Source organism: Bos indicus x Bos taurus, chromosome 5 (assembly GCF_003369695.1).
Source record: "Bos indicus x Bos taurus breed Angus x Brahman F1 hybrid chromosome 5, Bos_hybrid_MaternalHap_v2.0, whole genome shotgun sequence".
In the NCBI taxonomy this organism is placed as follows: Eukaryota; Metazoa; Chordata; class Mammalia; order Artiodactyla; family Bovidae; genus Bos; species Bos indicus x Bos taurus.
Genome location: NC_040080.1, coordinates 44,274,928 through 44,296,603, shown reverse-complemented (window position 1 = coordinate 44,296,603; position 21,676 = coordinate 44,274,928). Strand labels below are relative to the sequence as shown.

Here is a 21,676-nt window from a genome sequence, read left to right as displayed (position 1 = left end):
GTCGCGAAGAGTTGGACAGGACTGAGCGACTTCACTTTCACTTTTTCACTTTCCTGCATTGGAGAAGGAAATGGCAACCCACTCCAGTGTTCTTGCCTGGAGAATCCCAGGGATGGGGGAGCCTGGTGGGTTGCCGTCTATGGGATCACACAGAGTCGGACACGACTGAAGCGACTTAGCTTAGTTGTCATCAATACAGCTGCTGTTACTGCTCTTCCCCACAACCCAAGAAGGTAGATGGACTGGCCCCCATCTAACTGAGAAGGACAAAGGCCTCACCCACCATAGTGTCCAGGACCTGGACCAGCCACCAACTGGTCAGAGGATCCTCTCTCCCCCAGCCCAGGGCAGGGCCACATGAGACCGCCTGGGTATGAACCCTGCCCTGGCTGCTCCGAGCTGTGTGACCTTAGATTAGTCACCTCACCTCCCTGAGCCTTAGATTCTGAGCCTGAAGAAATGAGGGTCCCCTACCTGCACAGTCATCTGAGGATAGAGCAAGGAAATACACAAAAGGCATCTAGCCGAGGGAATGTACTCAGTAGGTGCTCAATAAAAGCAGCAGTTATGATTAATTTTTGGATGTGAAGACCTGAAGGAAGGAATGAATATAGACGAACTCTGACAGAGGGGGTCCCAGGTGTGATGCCCTCCCAGGGCCATGCAACCACCAGGGGGTTGCAGCCTGGGCACCCACCCACAGGCACACCCGCCCTGGCATTCCTCCACCAGGCCACCCCAGTCCACCGTGCCCGCCAGCCACACCCACCTCCACCCCTGCCACCCCTGCAGCAAGCACATAGCCACGCGTGCTCCCACCCAGCCCCGTGACCAACCCCGCAGTCCCTCCCCCTCCCCCGCTCTGCATCTGCTCAATTAGGGAAACTGGGGAGTGAAGAAAACAAAGACTTAATTTCTGAGCTAATCAGCCTGCCTCATACTAATTACCATCCTCCCGGGCATTAGGGCAGACTTCCTGGGGGAGGCAGAGGGGGAGTCTGGTCCCCAGGAATGACACCCCTTCCCCCAAAGCCTAAGACAGCTCAGTGTTGGGGTGCAGGGACAAGAAGACTTGGGCAGGTGGGCCTTCAAGGTGGGGTTGGAAGAAGGGGACCCAGAGAATTCACTGGGTTCACAGCAGGGAATGTACCTTGGGCGGGGGGTGTGACTTGGACAGATCACACCCTCCCAGGGCCCCCTTCCAGGACCCCTGCCCCTTCCTGGGACAGCCTCAGGCTGTGGGGGAGGCCCCAGAGCAGATGCCTCAGTAGGTGTCCAGCCCACGGCCTTGGCAGAGAGATGGACAGATGGACACTTTAAAGCTGAAAAGCTAGAAAATTGAGCAATGATCAGCGTGAAGCTTTTGAATCATGGCATAGAGTATGTGTGCATTTTGGAGTGTGTGTGTGTGTGTGTGTGTGTGTGTGTGTGTTGCATCTGTTTACGAATGCACAGAGGGCTCAGGATGGGAGCCAGGAGGCCTGGCTGCAGTTACCAGCTTGGCCCTGGGCAACTCTCCGCCGCCCGCTGAAATTCAGACTCTCCCAGGAGACAGTGCTGGAGGGATCACTCCTAAGGTCGCTTATTCCTCAACCATTGCTTACTGAGCATCTACTGCGTATGCACCACTGTGCTAGGGATACAGGCTCAGCTGTGAACAGACCTACAAGGTCCCTGTGCTCAGGGCTCCCGTTGTGGTGGACGAGCAGGGAAGAGCCACAGAGTGCAGGCTGGAGAAAAATCCCCTACAGAGCATAGACCCTGCAGAAGGTGAACCAGTGTGGCCAAGACAGGGCTACTGTAGGAAGGGTTGCTGCTGCATTCCTTAGAAAAGGCCCTGCTCAGCAATGACTTCAGATAATCTGAACTGTCTGTGGGTCCCAGTACAAATCCCTTCTCTGTTCTGGGCCTCAGTTTCCCACTTGCAACAACGAGGGAGCAGGACCAGAGGGTGTCCAGGGTTCACCCCAGCCCTCACAGGAGAGGACGCTCCATTGTGTCTCCACGGTGGGTGTGTCTGTGTGTGTCCCAGCCCCCGAGGGCCGGCTGCACCAGGTGGGAGGTGCCCCCAGTGATGACAGGGACTGGCGGTCCATCCCCTCAGACCCATCCTCTCCTAATCCCAGGCTCCCAAGGGCACACACTCCCCTCTCCTGGCACAGGGCACCCCTGAAGCTACCTCCCTCTCAGCCTGTCAAGGCGCCATCACAGCTGCCACCACGTGCTGAGTACCCCCCACACCGCATTGCACCAAATTCTAACAGCCCTGCCAAGTAGATACTGTTACCCTGTTTTACATATGGGGCAACTGAGGCTCGGCTAGGGCAAGTGCCTTACTCAGTAAATGATATACTAGACACTCAAATCTGGCCTGATCCCAAGCTGCCACAACTACTGGGTGCCAAGACCACCTTCCTGGACCACTGTCAATGCTCAGACCAGGGGACCAGGCTGGCCTAGGAGCCAGTTCAAGCACTGCCCTCTACAGACTACCGAGGGCATGCAACACAGCAAAGCGGTTGGGACAGCCCCGGAAGCCGGATGGCCCAGGCTCAAATCCCAGTCGCACCACTGACTCCCTGTGTGACCATAGGCAGAATCCTTAACCTCTTGGGGCCTTGATTTCCCCATTTGTAAAATGGGGATAATGGTATTTTGCTGGATTGTTGTGAGATTTTAATTTTTATAAAGTTCTTCAAACAGTGCCTGCACAAGGTAAATGTTATACGTGTGTCTGTGTGCTCACTCAGTCCTGTCCGACTCTTTGCAGTCCCATGGACTGTAGCCCACCAAGCCCCTCTGTCAAGGAGATTTCTGAGGCAAGAATACTGGGGTGGGTTGCCATATCCTCCTCCAGGGGATTTTCCCAACCCAGGGATCAAACCTGCTTCTCTTCTGTCTCCTGCATAAGAACCTGCAAACGAGTTATTTACCACTAATGCTACCTGGGAAGCTCCAAATGTTATATGGATATTGTTAAATAAAAGGCATAAATGACTCGCTTTGATTCCACGGGCAGCCTGAGAATTGGTTCCCACTGAGGGTCGGGGTACAGCCAACACTCAAACCCTGGGCCCAGCTGTCTCCTGACAGCACTGAGGTGTCTCCAGCTCAGTCAAGAGAACAAAGAAGTTCTGGGACTGACCAGACTCAGGTCCCTGGGGGTGAGAGTGCAGCCTGGGGGTCAAGCCTCTAGACCCTGTACGCACCTCCTGAATCTCCTCCTGGGGGCTGGGACTCACCCACCTGCCCTTCCCCCAGCTCCAGAAGGCTTCGGGCACTCTTGTGACTACTCAGGGGACCTGGGCAGCCAGGTCATAAAGCAGCTTCCCTTGGTCCTGGGACCCAGCAGGTGGGGATGGCAAGGGGTGGCTTGGTCCCCAGCATGGCTACAGCCATCTTGATCTGGGCATCCTGCTCTAGGGACAGCCAGGGACTTCCTGGCTTGGGACCCCTACACCCCACTGCTCCCCAGGCTCTGGTGGGCCCTGCAGGAAGGAAACCCATTCAGAATGGGGGTCCTGCCTAAAACCCTCAGCCCACAGTGGAGCACAGCCAGTCACATTCAGCGCTGGCAGCAGACCCTCACAAACGAGGGCATAGGGAAGCCGGCTGTCACAGGGCAGCCGGCTGGGTGAGAGAGGTGAGGATTTGAAGTCATGCACTATTACTGAAAGTGGAAAAACTGTAATTGACCCAGTCACCCATAACATGGACAGCCGTGTGAGGGGACCCCAGGCCAAGGTGGATCAGGATGGGTCCCACTGTGCCCGAGGGGAGATGCCTGGAGCGCGCAGTCACGGCCTCCTGAGTAGAGACAGCAAGTCGAACCCCATGGGTAAAACGCTGGTGTTCAAGTATCTATAGGTACCCAGAAATATGGGCAAGGTCCCCAGTGATGTGGGGGCAGCAGCTGTCCCAGAGCACGTGTCAGGCCCCTAGTTAGAAAGAGGGTGCACACACTCACGTGCCCTTTTACATGCACACACTCCAACACATTGCAAACACACGAAAACACTCTGGGTGCATGTGCTCACACCCACGCACGCCCGGCTCTAGTGCATCCATCTCTCTCAGGTGGCTGAGGGAAGGATACGAGGGCTGCCCCAAACAGACAGGGAAGGTCAGGCTGTTGGGGGTTGGTGCAGGCCAGACGGTGGGCAGATGCTGACAGAGGAGACAGAGGCCGAGCTAAGAAAGCTCAGCCCAGGCCCTGGGTGACCCTGTTCCACCTGCAGCCATTTCAGCCTGACCCAGAGGTGCCGTGGAAAATGAAAGTGCCCAAGCTAGAAGTTGCCAGACCACGTTCTACCTTCAAGCCCGGCCACTCAGGGCAGGGTGACCCTGGCCCAGTACCTCTGTGGTCATCAGCCTGCCCATGGATGCAGGTGTTCGTGCAGATCCTCTAGTTGGAAACCTCCAGAGTTCTAGGGTCCTGATTTCCCATCAAATCCCACCTCCCCATTGTCCCCAGGGCCCTCAGCATCTGCAGCTGCCTTAGAGACCCAGATGGTCTCCCTTAAGCTCCCTCCCGAGTCCAGGACAGAATTTCTGGGTCAGATGCCATCTCAACCAAGATGGAAGTTCCATCTCCAAAGCCCCTCACCTGCCAGCAACTTCAGCACCAAATCAGTAAGCAGAAGAGGAGGAGGAGGAGGATGGGAGGCAGTAGGTATCAACAGCATCGGCACAGGACTGGATGGGTGCTGCCTTTTAATCCTCATAAAAGCCTTTGATCCCATTTTACAGATGGAGACACTAAGGTTCAGAAAATGATCCACCCAGAGCCAGGCAGCCAGCAAGCGGATGAATGAGCCAGGATGGAACCCATGCTGCCTACTCCAAAACTCATTATCTCTTTCCACAGCATCTTGCTCCGCAGGCACTGGGGAGAGTGGGAGGAGCTACAGTGGCAGACACCCCCACATTTCCTGCCCTGGCATCCCAGGCTTTGGGATTCCACAAGCCACCGCCTGTCCTCAACAGCCTGAAAGGTTGTGGCTGGAACGGCCGTGAAGCCCTTGCCTGCCTGCTCCCAGGAAACCCAAGAAGCAGAGCTAGCATTTATTGACTACTCACTGTATGCCAGGCACAGGGCTAAGCACTTTATAGCATCAACCTTATGAGGTGGTTACTATATTTATTTCCATTCTATAGGTGAGAATACTGAGGCACTTATGGGGAGAATCGGGGGAGACCCAAAACCTGAACCCACATGCAGGACCACTGTGTCACCCCTCTTTACAGCCCCAGGAGTTTCTCTGTTCTGATCTGCTGTCCCTAGGCCAGAACCCCAGAGTGTCTGGCAAATGCAAGAAAGGCCTTGCTCCCCCAGGCTCTGCTGAGCTCCAGGGGCCCTGAGCCACCAAGGCCTGGGGTACCTGCTCTGTTCTGCCAACCCTTTTCTGTGGTCTGTCTCCTGCTAGGATGCTTAGGGTCCTCGGCTGGCCCCAACTCTACCCTCGAGGTCCAGAAAGAGTGAAGGACCAGGCAGAGTCACACAGCAAGTCAGAGGCAAGAAGGAGCCCTGTCTCCACCTAAGAGCTCAGCCTAGACTCTGCCCTCCCTCTTATGCCTGCAAAGATCGAAGCTGGGTTAGCAGAGCTGTGACCACGGGTGGAGGCAGAAGGTGGGGGAATGGGCTTTTGGCAGCTTCTGGAACTCTTCACTCAACTCCCAACAGCCCTGTGGGCCTACTCTGTGCTTCTCCCTCCAGCCCCATTTCATTCCATCCCCTCCAGGAGCCCGGCAATGTCCCCATTTCACAGACAAGCAAACTGAGACTCAGGCACACATGACCACTCAGAATCAGGACCTAACCCACCAGGCCTTGCTTCCAACCACAAAACAGGCCCTCTTGTAGGCCCCGCCTTGAATCCAACCCCTTCTCAGTCCTCAGGGACCGCCTCTTCCAGGAAGTCTTCCCAGAATTCAGGGAGACTCTACTCATTTGGACCGTCCTCTCTTCCTGCACTCAGAAAGCAGATGGTTCCAGAAACACCCACAGTGCTTCCACCCTCAGACTGGGGCTGTGTCTCCCTCAGACAAGGATCCTGGTGGCTTGGCCTCTCCCCACCTCCCCTAAGACCTGAGGCTCCCAGAGGACAGGGCCACCACACTCTCCTTCCTTCAGACCAGGAGTCATGAGAGTGAGACTCCCAACCCCTCCTTCTGCACTTCCATCCACAGAGCCCCCGGCCCAAGGCTCTGCCCCAAGCAGGACCTCAGACCATGCCCACGCCCCCTCCTCTCACTCCCTCCTGGCACTCGTTCAGGCCTGGCCCGTACCAGGCAGGCTACCCCCTCCCCTGTCTTGTCCATGAATCCCACCTCTGTTGGGTACCACAGACCCCCCTTTCTCCTCCCCAAACAAATGGGGTCTTGAGTGAGACACTGGGATAACCACACACAAGGCTAGATCTATTCTCGGGGTGAGTGAGGCTGCCAGCACTCCGTGGGGGGGAGTTGGGTTGGTGGGAGCGGTCTGCCCATCCACAACCCCTTGAGGTCCAGCCTCTGGAATCAGGGCCACTCTAAGCTCCCATCCTGGAGGGCTGATACCAACAGCCCTCCCCAGGGAACCCCAGAGCAGACCCACCCCAGACACTTTCATCACTCTCTCCCCTCCTCCAACACAGAGGAGACAGAAGCCTCCGAGCCTAGGTTCAAATCCCTGCTCTTGCCCTCTGGAAGACTTCCCCAAGCCTGAGTCTGGGCATTCGGAAAATGCGTATAACAAACCTGCTCTGCAGAGGCTGCTGCGACTGTGAAAGGGGATACATACAGGAATGGCCCGGCGCATAGTAGGTGCTCAATTAAAACCTCTCTCCTCTCTGATCTTCTCTCTCATTTTCTGAGGGCAGTAGGGGTGGAGTGGGACCAGAGAGACCAGGCTGCTAGGGCAGAAAATGGCCTGTCCCAACACAGAAAAAGTCCTCTGTTCGGAACTCAAAACCTCATACCCCTCAGGGCTGGCAACAGGGCCTCTGGGGACTGGAGTGATTCAGCAGATGCTGTTTTCCCACCCTAGGGAGGGGACCGTGGAGGCAAGTCTGCAAACCAAAGCTCAAAGCCCACTGCCTCCCAGAAGCCAGCTGAGATCAGCCAAGATAGTATCCCCATTTTATGGACAAGTAAACTGAAACACAGAGTGATTAATTTGCCTAAGGCCACACAGCTAGCAGGCAGCTGAACTGATTTCTTTTGACAATTCTGGATGCTACTAAAATATTTTCCTTCCGGCAGGAGACGTCCCTACTTAAAGGCCTTTCTGTGATTCTGCCTCTGTGTTCGGAGTAAAGTCTAAACTCTATAGCCTAAAAAATGCAAAGCTCCCCACAGCAAGGAGGTGTGGTATAGCAGGAAAAGGACTTGACCTGGAATCAGCCCAATCTGGGGTCAAGTGCCAGGTCGTCCACCTACTTTCGGTTGTGTGTCCATGGGCAACTACCAACCTTCCCTAGAGCCACTTTCCTCATGTGTAAAATGGGGATGATGAGATGGACCCTCCAGGGTAGCCGGCAGGTTACGCATTCATGCTGTCACCATGTATTGATTGAACATCTACTGTGTGCCAGGCCCCATTCAAGGCCCTAAGGACAGAGCAGGGAACAAGACAGAAAAAGCTCCCACCTTCATGGAGCTGATACTCTGCCACAGTAGGAGGGTGGATAGTAAGTGCTCAGTAGCTCAGTCATATCAGACTCTGTGACCCTTTGGACGGTAGCCTGCCAGGCTCCTCTATCCATGGGATTTTTCAAGCAAGAATACTGGAGTGGGTTGCCATGCCTTCCTTCAGGGGGTCTTCCAGACCCAGGGATTGAACTCACATCTCCTGCGTCTCCTGCACTGCAGGAGGATTCTTTATCGCTGAGCCATTGGAGGAGCCCCAAGGATAATAAACAAGCAAATAAACAAAATAGCATAAGCTGCATTAGGGGTTATAAGGAAACAGAGAGAAAGAACCAGAACAATGAACAGAGCAGTAGGGGGTGGGGGGAGCTCCCTGAGGAGTAGACAATGAGCCAGAACAGGAGATGGCCACACCAGAAGCCTGAGGAGCAGCAATGGGCAGAGAAGGAACAGTCACTCCTGTAGAAGGAACAGCAAGTGCAAAGGCTGGGGAATTCAATGAGACCTGGAGCATGTGGGAAAATGCCTGGCACACAGCAGAAAATCGGTAGAGAGCAGATGTCAGTATTACTGCTATGAACCCTTTAAGCTTCTTGAACCTTGCTTTCTTTCTGCTTCTGGAAAATGAGATGCCATGCGGATTCAAGGGACTTCTAGATCTCTTCCATGTATCCGAACTCATTTAACAGAACCCTTGTTCCATTATTATTCCTCCCATCTTGCAGGTGGGGAAACTGAGGCTCCTGAGATCCCACAGCCCATAAAGGGCAACATTAGGATATGAACCTGGGTCTTGTAACCCTCAGCTCTTGCCCCTGCCGGTCTTCTGTGGTCCCACTGCACTTAGAGCACTCGGTTCCTCCTCCACCCCATCCGAAGACAGGTCTGACTGTTACAAAGTCTCCTGTGACTAACAGAGGTCTGTACCTGGTTGGGCCCACTTCTGTTATTTGGGGCCATCCAGGACCACTCTCTCCCCTCTTACCCAACTCAGCCTGAAAAGTGAAGAAGGTTGACAGGTTCTAGAAAGAGCAGCTGCCACTCCAGGAAACACTTCCCTGTATGTTTTAACTTCATTCCCCTGCCTCACATAGTCAAGGTGATCTAACGACTCTCACTATGCCCATTACACAGATGAAGAAATTGAGGTCCAGAAAGGCAGAGAAAAGTTGCCAGGCCCACCCACCTAGACAGTGGCAGAGGCAGGATCTGAACTCAGATCTCTGTCACTGGAAAGACATCCTGCTGGTCACTTCCCAGACCCCTCAGATGTCCCTCTTTGTATATCTTTTTCAGTCCCTTGCCTGGCTTGTCCTCTGGTGGTGCCAAGAAGGTTAACAGGACAGCTTTCCCCTGATACTTCCAGGGTACCACCAGCCAGGGGTGGCTGAGCTGGCTCAGAACCCCGGGCCCTGAGGAGGAAGCCAAGGGGCTGCGGTACCCCGGCACAGCTAGGGGTACAAGGCCCACATGACTAAAGTGCACGCCCAGGCCCCTGGAGCGAGCAGGCAGGGAGTACCTGACAGGGAGCACCAGACAGGGAGTCAGCCTGGAGCACCGGACAGGGAGTCAGCTTCCATCCTGACTTGACAACCAGGCCCCGCCTCCTGCTTCCTTGATGTCAGGTCAGCACCTCCGCTGCTCAAGGAGCACAGAGAAGGACAAAATGAGCCAGATCTCTGGTGAGAAGTCACCCTGTCCACCCCAGGCAAGTAAGAAAACCATTCAAAAGTCACTCTTTAAAGGCATTACGATAATGGTGGTAGCAACTACTTTCTCAGAGTCTACTGCATGCCAGGAACCAGGGCATCCCAGAAGTTATCTCAAGTGACAGCAACCCTGAGAGGCACATGCCTCATCTCCATCTTACAGAAGGGGAAACTGAGCCACAGACTCAAACAGCTATAAGCAACAGAGTCAGGATTTAAACTCTGTGCTCTTTCTTGTTGCCTCTTAGTGACATTTAAATGGAATGTGTGCTTCTGGAGAATATCTGGGGACTGAGGGAAGAGAGACAACTCTGAATGGGGTGGAGAGGCTCTGGAGGAAGGAGTTAGGCCTGAAAAGTTGGGCCTTTGGGGAGGCAGGCACCCAGGATGAACCCCAGTTCCAGGGCATCTGTTCTGTGTGACCTTGGGCGAGTCTCTTCCCCTCTCTGATACCTCAAAGGCAAGCATCAGTGCTGGGCTTCCCAGAGCTCAGCAAACACGAAGGACAGGGGCAAAGTCATCTGGGGACACACAGGGAGGACGTGTCCAGATGAGGGATGAGTGAGGCCCTGAAGAGGGAGAGGGCTCAAGGAGCAGAGGCAGGAGCACTGGGCCACGAGGTGGGCAGGAGGCCTGGCAAGAGGAGGCCATGGGAGAAGGGAGGCCAGGGGTGTAGCAGGGGCCGCAGTCTGGTCTGGACAAGACAGGACGAGCAATGGGAGCGGGGAGCACAGCTCAGGCCTGCCCAGGGTGCCTCACTCCCGCCCCCAAAGAACCCTCCTTCAGCCTGTGCCAGCAACACCAAGACCAGAGCAGCAGCCCTTCCCACATCGTCCCCTCCTCTGGTCCTCCATGGAGCAGCCACCCCCACTCCCTCCCTGCACAAGCCTCTTCCAGAGCACCCAACACCAGCCCTCCCCTGGGGAACCCCAACTCCTGGCCCAGCCACAGCCCCTCCACATGAGGACCACCGCATCTTAGAGACAACATCTCCCTCTCCTTAGCAACCACCAACACCAAGCCCAGACAGCCAGCCTCCTCCCTCTGTCTCCTCCTCTCTCCATGGAGACCACAATGCCACAAAGGCAGCTCCCTTGCCACAGCACCCGACCTGGACAACAACTCCCTCCACGTGGCCACCACCAACACAGCCACAGTGACAGTGACAGTCTTGGCCTCTCTCCTCTCAAGGGCCGCCACCAGCCCCAGCTGGGACAGCTCTTGCCAGCTTCCCTGCCTGTGGCCTCCTAGTGTGAGACTGCTCTCCTGCCTCCTTACAAGTTCAATGACACTGGATCTGGCCTGGTTCTGATGCTGCCGGCACTTCTCTGCTCCCAGCTCACTCCCAGCCCCTCAGTCTTCCCCTGTCTACATGGAAAGGCCCCCACCCGAGGCAGAAGAGGCCATGATCTCCCAGGCCATCCCCTGGAAGCCAGTCCTTCCACCCCCAGCTGGGGTACAGATGTCCCCGGCCCTGCTGGGGCTCAGCCAGGCCCAGCTCAGGCTCTCAGCTGGGCTACAGGGCAGGAGTGGGATCTCTGAGCCAGCAGGGGCTTCCTCCCCACCCTCCCCAGTGGACTGGCCCAGCCCCTCAAAGACCCACCGTTCTGCCAGCTGCCTCACAGGCCCTGTGGAAGGGAAGCTGGGGAGGAGCAGAGTGGGGGTGCCTGCAGCTGGGGGCAGGGGCGAGGGAACAGGAGGCAGAGGCCGGGCTACATCACGGGTTTTCAAGGCCAGGTCATGTGAGCCGTGATCACACACAGCTACACACTCACACACCGTGAGAAGGACCCTGTTCTTACCAGATCTCTGCAGGTGGAAGGAGCCCCTCTGACCAGTGAAGCTCTGTCCCTGGCCTGGTCTCAGGCAGGTCCCCACGGTAACAGCAGCGGCGGTGGCAGCAGCGGAGTCTCAGGTGCTGCGGCAGCTCTTCACCCAAGTCCTCTCCTTCTGTGAGGAGGAGGAGGAGGAGGCAAGGGGAGAAAGGGGAGGGAGGGAGAGGAGAGGAGTGGGGGACAGCAGGAGGGAGGGAGGAGGGAAAAATGCTGAAGTCTTGAAGGGTACACTCACTTCTTTCTTAGGTTTCCCATGGCAACCGAATATACCACAAATGAATATCAGTGTGAGAAGAGGGAGGGAAGGAGTGGAAGGAGATGGAGGCAGAGATGGAGAGAGATGGAGGCAGAGAGATGGGGTGATGAGAGCAGAGAGATGGAGACAGAAAGATGATGGGGCAAGAGACAGGGAGGGGAAGGGGCTCGAGACCCAGACGGAGGAAGGGGACTCCCAACCCTACCCCACAAGTTGCAGGGGTGAGAAGAGGGGAGGGGTGGGGGCCACAAGGCTTCTTCCAATCTCTCCATGGCCCCTGGGCAGGAGGTGCAAACAACAGATGGAGAGATTTTCTGGGAGCTGAAGGGCCCCCATTCCCACCCACCTCATCCCTTCCCATGTCCTTCACTCCTAGCTGGGCCCACAGCCTGGAGGGTCCTCCCAAGTCATGGTCCCAGCCCCACACCTCACTTCCATCACAGACACACCCAAGTGGGGATGGCCACACGCACCCCGCACTGACCTGATGCCCAGTACCCACGCACACCCCTCCAACCACACCGCCCTCTTCTTAGTCACCCCAACACTGACTGGGCCCACCCCCTTCTACAGCTGGGCCTCTTCCTCTCTGCTGCAGGGAACAAGCACCCCTCCCCTACCCCAGCACATCTCTTGTTCAGAACTTTGCGAGGACTGGCACCCACCCCTGTGGCCCCCCACCTGTGCTCTGCCAGGTGTAGTGTCTCTGCCCCGCTGCTCACACACCCTTAGAGCAACGTACCTGTCTGACCTCCACCTGCAGAGACTCACAAACCCCCGACAGACATGCCGAATCTGCCCTCCATCTGTGCGCACACGTGCACATGCATACACTCATCCCGTCCCGCGGAGGCCCCTCTCTGCCTGGCCCCACACCTCATCAGCCCAGATGGTCCTCCTGGCCCTCCCCCGCAGGCAGGGGCTCACACCTCGGCCCCCTCGACACGGCCATTCACAAACATATTGTAGACCCACCGCATGCTGACAGCCAGCGGCAGCAATGAAACAGAAACACACACTCCGCCACCCCTCTCCCATTCGCCCTCCCCGTGATGCCTCAAATCCACCACCCCCAGCCAGAGCAGCTAAGGAAGCAGCCAGCTAGCTCCAGCTCCAGGTCCGGAGGGACGCTCTTCCCTCTAGCTACCGGGCTCACACTTGACCCTGCACCCAGTGGCCAGCAGGGATGGGACGCACCCTGCAGGGATGGGCTACACACTATAACCTCACACACACACTGGCACCCATGGGGCACACCCAGACAGCAACCAACCCCCCAGAATTTCACTCTCCCTCAGACACGTGTACACACAGACCCTGAGGTACTGGACCCAGCTGCCCACAGAACCAGACACTGGGGCGTCTGCCCTAACTTGGCGACTGGCACATGTGTCAACATACCTGAGACACTGCACAGACACAGGTCAACACACTCACAGAAACACATCGGCCCCTGCTCACTGCGGACCATACCCCATGCACACCCAAACAAACAAGCCCACAGGGGCCCCTGTAGGCACACACAGGCCAACACATACGTGCATCCCCAAGCTGGCTCACTCTGGGGGGCCACTCTGCACACGCATAGCCACGCCTGCATCCGCGCCCATCTCTCCCAGGGCAGTTCACAGAGGCGCCCCCCATCCGGCCCACACCCACTTGACCCACACACCCCATCGAAAACACGGGGCATCGGCGGGTCCTCATTTCGGCCGCCCCCTCGGCGCTGTTTCCGTGGGCGCGGGCCGGTTTATGATCGCGCACACCGCGCCGAGCCCAGAGGCCGTGAAATTGGCTTCGAGCGCCGGGAGATGCGGCTGCAAATTCTAAGCACAGGGAAGTAAGGTGGAAACCCGGCCAACGCGGCCGGGCCGGCAGCGCGGGGCTGGGGCTCCGCAGAGCGGCAGGCGGCCGGGATGGGGCCCCGCGGAGTCCCGGCTGCCGCGCTGGCGGCGGGGCGGCGGAGGCCGTATGGGCTCTCCTGCCTCCTCCGTCCTCCTCCCCCGCCCCTCCGGCTCTGGCTCCGGCCCCGCCGCCGCGCACGTGCCCAGTAGGAGGCCCGGGTACACCGCGTGGGCCAGCCTGGGACTCGCCCCCTGGGCGGAGACACCCCGCCGCCCGCCAGGCCCCGGATCTGCCTCGGCCAGCGTGCCCACCGGATGAACAGCCTCCGGCCGCCGCTACGCGACTCTGCGTCGCCGCCTCCTCCTGGACGCCTTCCTGGCTCTCCATCCTCCTCCTCCCGGCTGCTCAGTTCCGCACTCCACCCCCGCCTCTGGCCTCTGCTCACAGGCACAGCCGCAGGCTCAGCTCCACCCGCGTCCTCGCACCAAAGGCAGGGAGACGGGAGGGCATCGCTCCTTCCAAGATGCTGGGGCAGGCCCTCTCCAGCCTCACTTCCTCCCCACCCCACCGCACTTCAGTTCTTTACCAGCAGTGAGGCCTTGAACCGTGACCCACACTCTGCCTCCATCTCTCCTCTGTGCAACAGCGAGGATGCAGAGGGTCGTTCTGAGGGTTTGACGAAGGATTCCTTGAGCAGGCTTAGAACAGCAGTCAGTGAACACGAAGGTTACTAATCAGTGTTAGTCAGTATCGGCCTGGGTCTTAATGTCGTGTCACTCAAGGGAGGGCGCCTAGCTTCTCTGTGTTCAGGCCCCCTTTGGATATCGGATATGGCTTTGATGCCTACCAGGTTGTCGTGGGAGGAGTCCGGAAGATTCCCTGGAAGAGGCAGCAGCCCCCTCAGCTGCCATCCACCCCACAAACAGGGTGAATTCATCTTCTGGAAATGCACTAAAAAATGCAGGTTCCTGGGCTCCCCATCAACCCTACTGAATTCAAATCTCTGCCAGCAGGGCCTGAGGATCTGCATCTAAATAAGTACCCACAGACTCTGATCCTCTCTGACAGAAAGGATAATGCTGGATTTCTTAGCTCTGATTTTAGGGTTATTTAGGTTGTTGTGTGGTTGATCTCCAAACTTCATGTCCAGACTCATTGTCCCAAATTCCACTCCGGGCTTTCCTACCTCCAGGCCTCAGCTCACATGGTCTCCACCTGGCATGCCCCCACCCCAGAGGCCAGCTGGACCTCTTCCACAATCCTCCAGCCAAAATTAAACAAGATAATAGACAGTATTTTGCCCTGAGCCTGGCTCGTAGTGGGTATGCAATCCTGGGGACTCTGCAGTGCCCAAAGCGGAAGCCATCACCACCTCTCCAGCTCTGCTTCCAAGGCTGGCTCAGCACCAGTCCACGGTCTGCCGGGTCACAGACTAACAGGGACCGCCCGTCAAGCAAGCCCTACTGTGTGCAGGCCCCATGCCAGGCGCCTGGCAGACAATCCGGGTGTCTCGTGTCTCCTCAGGACAGGAACTCATCTCTGGGAGTTCCTGTCTGAGTCCCAGGCACACAGCAGTTATACTTGAGCGAGACATCCTTGTAATATATGTGTGTGTGTGTGTGTGTGTGTGTGTGTGTGTGTGTGTGAACTGAATACAAAATACATCAGCCCATTCTCAGTAGCTGGTAGATGAAAGAAAGTTGTTCAACAAGTACCTTTTGAGGGCCTGCTAGTCTCTGCCTGTTTGGTGCTGACACACTGTGGGAACAGGAGACCTCCCCCCAACCCACTCCAGGTAATGACAAGGGCGGGGAAGGGAGGGCGGCAGGCAGGCTGACCCCACAGCCTGTGTCTCCCCCCACATCCAAGGAGAACTGTAGGGGAAGAGAGGTGATAGAGACAGGCCAAGAAGGGAAACTGAGTCAGCCTTGAGGCAGGGCCCTTGGGAATGGCTCCCTGCTTGCCCAAGAGAGGTGCTGACCAGTGTGCGCGCACACACACAGAGACACACCCACAAAAACATGCCCTGCTCCCCTCCCAGCCCCTCTATACACTCCACTGGGAGGTATGCTGCTCCCGGGTTCTTCTCATGCTTCCTCGGGCTATCCCAGCCTGGCTCTAGAAAACAATTTCTATGCATTTCAGGGAATGAAACTACAGGCTGAAAAGAGAGAAGGATGGACACACACACACACACACATAGCCCAAGCCCCATTCCAGGGAACCAGGAATGAATAAAGGAGACAGATGGGAAGGGGGAGGGAAATCATCTAATTGACACCTACTATGTGCCAGACACAATGCTACATGCTTGTCATTCCCTTATGTAACCAACCCGAGTTAGGAATTCAGTACCACTACCCCCACTTTACATTGAGAGACAGAACCTTCTGGAAGTGAATTCTCTTTCCTGGGACACACATCAAGGAGACAAAGAGGCAGAATGGGGGCCCTGAGTTCCTGCTCTTCGACAAGTCAGACAGGGAGAGGGAGGAGGAGTGGTCTGGGGGGCCCCAGCTGAGGCTTTGACAGCCTCAGGCCTGAGGAAGATGATAATCCTAGAGCGTCATCCCCTACATTACCTAGGGGAGCCCCTACGGAGCACCCACTGTGCAGCCAGCACTGTGCTAGGCACTGTGGGAGAATCTGGGAGCAAGGCCTGCCTTCCAGAATGTCACAGGTCAATACAAAGGGAGGGGGCGCAGGGGCTGAGACCCAGGAGCCTTACTGCCCTTCTGTCCCTGCAGCCACACCCACTGCTTCCCTACAGTAGGGTCACTGCCCCCATTTCCAGACAAGCAAAGTGAGGCCCTGAGAGGTCCCTCAGAGAGAGGGGAACCCCGAGATGCCCCAGGTCCCCTAGCAAAAGGCTTCATCAGTTAATGGTTAACAATGCAAAGAGTACACTCATGGGTCTTCCAGTCCTGGTTCTGCTGCTGTGTGGTCAGAGCTGGTCAGTAACCTCTCTGTTTCTTGTCTGGGAAATAAGGAATAATAACAACTGTACTGCAGAAGGCTTGGTGGGATTAAACGAGTACGCCTATAAAGAGCTTCCCACCAGGGCTGGCTCTCAGTACAGGCTCGATGAATATCAGCTAATATCATTATTATTATCACTATAATTATTGCTGTCAGCAGCACCGTGCAGCCAGCGCCCTTTCCCTGGCACCCCGGGTGTAAGCTTTCCCAGGTGGTTCCCCAGTCCTCAGGGGCTCTCTAGGGCCTCTCTGGGGGCTGTCTGCAGAGCTGGAGGTGGCGGGGAGGAGGGGATTCTATTATTCCAACCCTCCCAGACACCATCCCCAGTACTAGTGACAGCGCCTCTGCCCCAGGTGCTCATTGAGCCAGGAGAAGGTAAATTTAATAGGGGATTGGGCTGAGACAGCAGGAGGCAGAGGATTGAGTTAACCTGGACTATTAAAGCTTTCCCTAAAGAGGCCTGACTTGTTAAGGAGACTTGGGGTTCAAGGCAATCTGCTTCCTGGCTGTTGGGTCTGCACAGCACGCTGTCACAGCAGTTTTGGAGCGGGGGACATGGGGGTGGGGTGGCAGGATGGAGGACCTGGCTTGGGGGCACTGGAGCTGAAGTGGTGAGAGTAGCTATGATGGGTACCATCCCGACTGCCCAGGGAGGTGCCACTCTCTCCTGCTCAGCAGTAAGCCTCGGAGGCAAGCAGCCACCACCTCGGAGACAGACGGGGAGGCTGATCCCTGCGTCACACACAGCCAGGACAGAGCAGAGGTGTCACTGGAACGAGGACTGTGTCCACAGCAGGCACCTTGCCAGACCTCAGGGGACAGGGAACCAGCCTGGGGAGCAGTCTCAGAGCCCCCGATGAGCACCCCAGGCCGACCCCACTACAAAAGGCTTGGCGCTGGATGCAGCCGTTCCTATCAGTCGGGCCACCTCGGAATCTCCTGGGGCCCCAGAACAAGCAGGCACTGGACTGGAGTCAGGAGGCGTCTACTGCCGCCACTGAGCTCCTTGGCCTTGGGCTCCTCACCCTGACACTTCCCAATCCTCGCCCCACTGCAGAGAGCTCTCTGTCCCTCTGTTAAATGCAGGTGCCCTGCCAATCAAATGGGGGTCTCCCCACACCCACCAGCAGGGGAGTTCTTACTAAGGAATGAAACAATAGCTTACTTTGCCCTCTGGACCTCAGTTTGCTCATCTGTCAAATGGCCACATAATAGCCGGCCTGCCAGCCTCACAGGACTGCCATAGGATCCAAGGAGAGAAAAGAAAGCTCTTGACAAAGTTCGACTTAAAGCAAAACAGGGGAACACCTGCTCTAGGTGGGGCAGGGGGGCACAGAAGGCCAAGGGATGGGGCTCACTTCTACCATGGGCTGGACATCTGGCCCCCCAGAAGCCCACTGCCTCCTGTAATTCCCCCCTCAAGTCCCTAACCATCTCCCAGGTGACAGATGAGAACTGGAGGCCCAGAGAGATGACAAGAATGTCGATATCACAAAACACAGAGTGGCAACATGGAGTGAGAGCCAAAGGTCTCCGGCTCCCTCACTGTGGCTGTTTTCTGTTGTCATCTGCACTAACACACACACACACACACACACACACACATGTTCACCCACCAGAACACACTCATCTGAGGGTCTGTGAGGCCTGACTAGGATGGGGTGGAGAAAAGGGACTGGCAGGGTCCCAGGCAGAGGGGCGAGAGGGGACATGGGTAGGCGGAGGCAGCAGAGATGTGCCACTTGGGGGGGAGGGGCAGGCCTTATGGAAATGGGTCCACATCCACTCAGGAAATGGGGCTTCTTGGGAAGGACTGCTCACTCCAAAGCTCCACCCCTCTCCCCTTCTCACCTCTCAAAACACAGGGATGTGACCCCGTTGAACCACATACCCTTACGGTGACACCTCCCTCACCTGCCCACTGACATCATCCCGGTCCTTGGGGGTGACCTCTCACACCGCTGTCCCAGTGACGTCACTGGCAACCTGGAGCTGACGTCACACCCAGAGATCCTCACTGACGTCACACAAACACACTTCTCCCTGAGACCCCCCTTCAGTTACTCTGCTTCTTTCCTGCCCTGGGTTCAATGGCCCAGAGTTCCCGCTGGTGTACACAGCTCACTCAGAACAGGCATTTACAGACAGCACCTGTGTGTGTGTGTGTGTGCAGGCACAGACCTTACTCTCCCCGGACACATGTTTACACATATATGTGGACGCACATGCCCTGCTGATGGCCTAGACATGACACGTCCCACAGGTGCCCACAGGCTCTGAGAACAGGTGTGTGAGCCAGGCACACACACATAGACACATGCAAATACTCTCCCCCCAGGCCGCTCTCCAGATGAAAATGTCCCTCCTCCGTAACTAAATCTGATAGCCTGGGGCCTGCAGCTTCCACCACATCCCTCCAGGTGCTGCCAGCACCCCCTCCTCCCCCCTTCTCTCCTCCGACAGCCTGGCCTGCTGACAGCAACAGCCGCAGCCCAGACACACACTCACACACACACACACTCTCCAGTCCAACACCTGTGTCTCGGCAAGGGGATCCAAGCGCCCTCCAAAGGCAGGCACTGGGGTGGGAGGGGTCCAGGTGGAAGGGACACAGCAGGGAGCCCAGAGCTGCAGAAAGTGCCTTCAAGTACCACGTACCACGTTTCTCCGGAGCCGAACCCAGCAAGGGTCAGCACCACCATCCCAGTCATCTCGCTTCTTGGGCACGCCTGACACACCACAATCTGGCCACCTCTGTCCTGGACACAAGCTCCCCCAGTGCACACATAGACAAACACACAGCCTTCTCCCCTCCAAATATTCTGCTGGACCACGGACAGAGAGTGTGTGTGTGTGTGTGTGCGTGTGTGTGTGTGTGTGTACAGACAGAGCAGAGTCCATCCCTGCACACAGCCTTGTGTGCGCACACAGAACACACATCCTTTCCCACGTGTACACATCATCTTACCAACCAACACACCCACCCCTTGTTGCCCCCCTCTTCTGCCAGTTGTTGGAACACACACACACACACACACACACACCAAACCAGCATTGGCCTTGGCCCTGCCAGAGCTGCAGTCTGCCGATTTCTGCTGCCTCCCTGCTTGCCCCACACCAGCGCCATCAGAGGAAGGGGCAAAGCCTTCGCAAAGGTCCCCACCCCTTGGGAGCCCCCACTCCCCAATTCTGGTCCTCTTACCAAACCATCGCCCTCCTGCGGGGAAGGGGAGTAAAGCCCCACCCTAGCTCCCACCCCCCCACCTCAGCTGTCATCCCGCACAAATCAACTCCCCCTTACCAGCTAGAAGATGAATTCCTTGACCCCCGCACCACTCCCTGAAAGAGGGGTGTGAGGGCCCCCGAATGGCAAAGATGCGGGCAGAGAGGCGCGCTGTTGTACTGGCTGGCACGACCGTCCACCATCAAACCTCTGCACCACCCCCCGAAACTGCTCACCTCACCGACCGTCCTTGTCCTCCCACCCCGCCTCCGTCCACCATCCCCAGCCCTGCACAGGGTGGTCCTCCCCGAGGAGGGAGGGGGGCGTCTCAAGGGGATCCCGCGACCCAGGAGGTGCCGGGGGTGGCTTTCCCCGTCTAAACCTCCCCCGGCTGAGTTCTCCTCCAAGCCCCACCCCCATGGCGGAGCGGGTGTCCTCCGGTCCCAGCGCCCACTCCCACCGTCTGGGTCGGCCGTGGGCTCTCAGATCCGAAGGAATTCACTCACCTCCGGCCCCTGCCGGGCTCCTGGCCGAGCACCGCCTCCGATCGCGGCGGCTGCGGGGCCTGCGCACGAGAGTGAGTGCGAGAGCGGGGCGATGCGCTCGGCGCCCGGCGGGCTTGGTGCGTGGCGTGTGTCTGTGGCGCGGCCGGTGTGTCTGCGAGCCGCCGCCGGGTGCGCGCAGACCCCGCCGCCCGCCTCGCGCCTCTGCCCCGCCGGGGCCCGCGCCCGGGAGGGGGTTGGAGCGCAGCGTGCGTCAGGGGCCGCGGCCGCGGGCTGTCCGCCGCCCTCGCCGCCCGCGCCCGCGCCCTCCGCAGGCCTCGCCGCAGCGAGACCCCTCCCGCCCCCTCTCCAGGCTCGATGCCGCCGCGGACACACGCACGCTCACAGACACACGCCCGCTGGGCCGGGGCCGCGCCGGGCTCCGCCGCTGCCAGCCGAGGCCCCGCAGACGACCAAGTCCCGATCACGCCCTGGCCCCCGGCCCCGCTGACCCTGCGGGGACCCGGTCCCACCGCCGGCCCCCGGCGCATTCAACAGCTGGAGGCAAACTTACGGCGGGGCGAGCCGCCCTAGGTGCGCGGCGCCCCCCAGCGCCCGCCCGAAGACACCTGCAGCCCCTGGACTTCCCCCTCCCCAGCAGTGGACCCACCGCCCCCACACCCCATCCCCAGCAGCCCGCTCCCCGATCGCTAGTCCTGTGGTCAACCCCTGGCAACTGGAGGAGTGTGGCTGCTGTGTTCCCATTTTACAGGCAAGACAACTGAGGCTTGAGGAGTGCAGGGAGTCCCCCAAGGTTAGAAGCCAGCTTGGTAGCAGAGACAGTACTACTAGACTCCAGGTCTGTCTGTCCTTGAACCAAGACTCTGAGCGGTGCTCACTACCTTTCCCCAGCCCTCGCGAAGTATGTTCATTGTGCTCTGCTGCAGCCCAGAGATGCTTCCTAAGGCTTTGGAGCCCTAGCCTCTCCCTAGCCACCCACCGTCCCCCACATAAACACAGAGGGAGGAGATGCAGGAGGAATCTCTGGCATGAGGGGCCTATAACCCCCCACCCTACACACATACACACACACACACACACTTGGGCACACAAGCACCCAGTGAGAAGATTTGGCTTATGTCCCTCCCGTGCAGAAAGAAACAGCCCCCTCCTTGGCCCCTGGGGCCCGCAAACCTACTGGCTGAAGCCCGGCTAGGGACAGGCCTTAGGCGTCTCAATCACTTTTATGGGGCCGCATGCGCTAATGCCAGCCCTCAAGTCGTGCACAGCAAAATGGGCTGCAGGAACTCCCAGAAGAAGCATCTCATCCGGGCCAGGAATGGAAGAGACTCTCTGGAAAAAGCCATTGCCTGAGCTGAATCAACGGATGAGTAGGAGCTGGTCAACTGAAGAAGGTGGAGGAGGATGTCCCAGACTGCGGGAACATCATGTGTAAGGGCACAGAGGCATGAGACCACCTGGTGTGTGCGAGGAACTCCTCGGAGTTTAGGTGTTACTAGAGCATAAAGAATCTGTTCAGAAATTCCTCTATTTGGTCAACTGAGAACCGAAAAGCAGGTCCAGGCATGGAGGGCAGACAAGCTCTGAGAATTAGGCCACCGAGGTCACGGTTTCTTTGAGTAGGAGCAAAACTGTTGGGTGTCCCACTTCTGCCCTCCACAACTGCACTCCAAGCTGGCTGGCACACTCCTATC

The 21,676-nt window shown here is 57.6% G+C and overlaps 1 protein-coding gene across 5 annotated transcripts in view; it reads right to left on the bottom strand.

Annotated features, from left to right (window-relative positions):
• ELFN2 (extracellular leucine rich repeat and fibronectin type III domain containing 2) overlaps positions 1 to 20,187 on the bottom strand; it is a 52,095-nt gene extending 31,908 nt beyond the window's left edge. For 2 of the 5 annotated variants that reach the window (XM_027541716.1, XM_027541720.1), the window contains exons 1-2: positions 19,986 to 20,187; positions 11,144 to 11,291 (exon numbers count right to left, since the gene is read on the bottom strand). The gene's annotated coding sequence lies outside the window, so the exon portion shown is untranslated. Of the gene's footprint in view, positions 1 to 9,151; positions 9,271 to 11,143; positions 11,292 to 13,104; positions 13,320 to 19,557; positions 19,855 to 19,985 lie in introns of those variants that run through there. The other 3 variants (XM_027541719.1, XM_027541717.1, XM_027541718.1) reach the window with 3 other exon arrangements.
• Between the last annotated feature and the right edge of the window lie 1,489 nt (positions 20,188 to 21,676).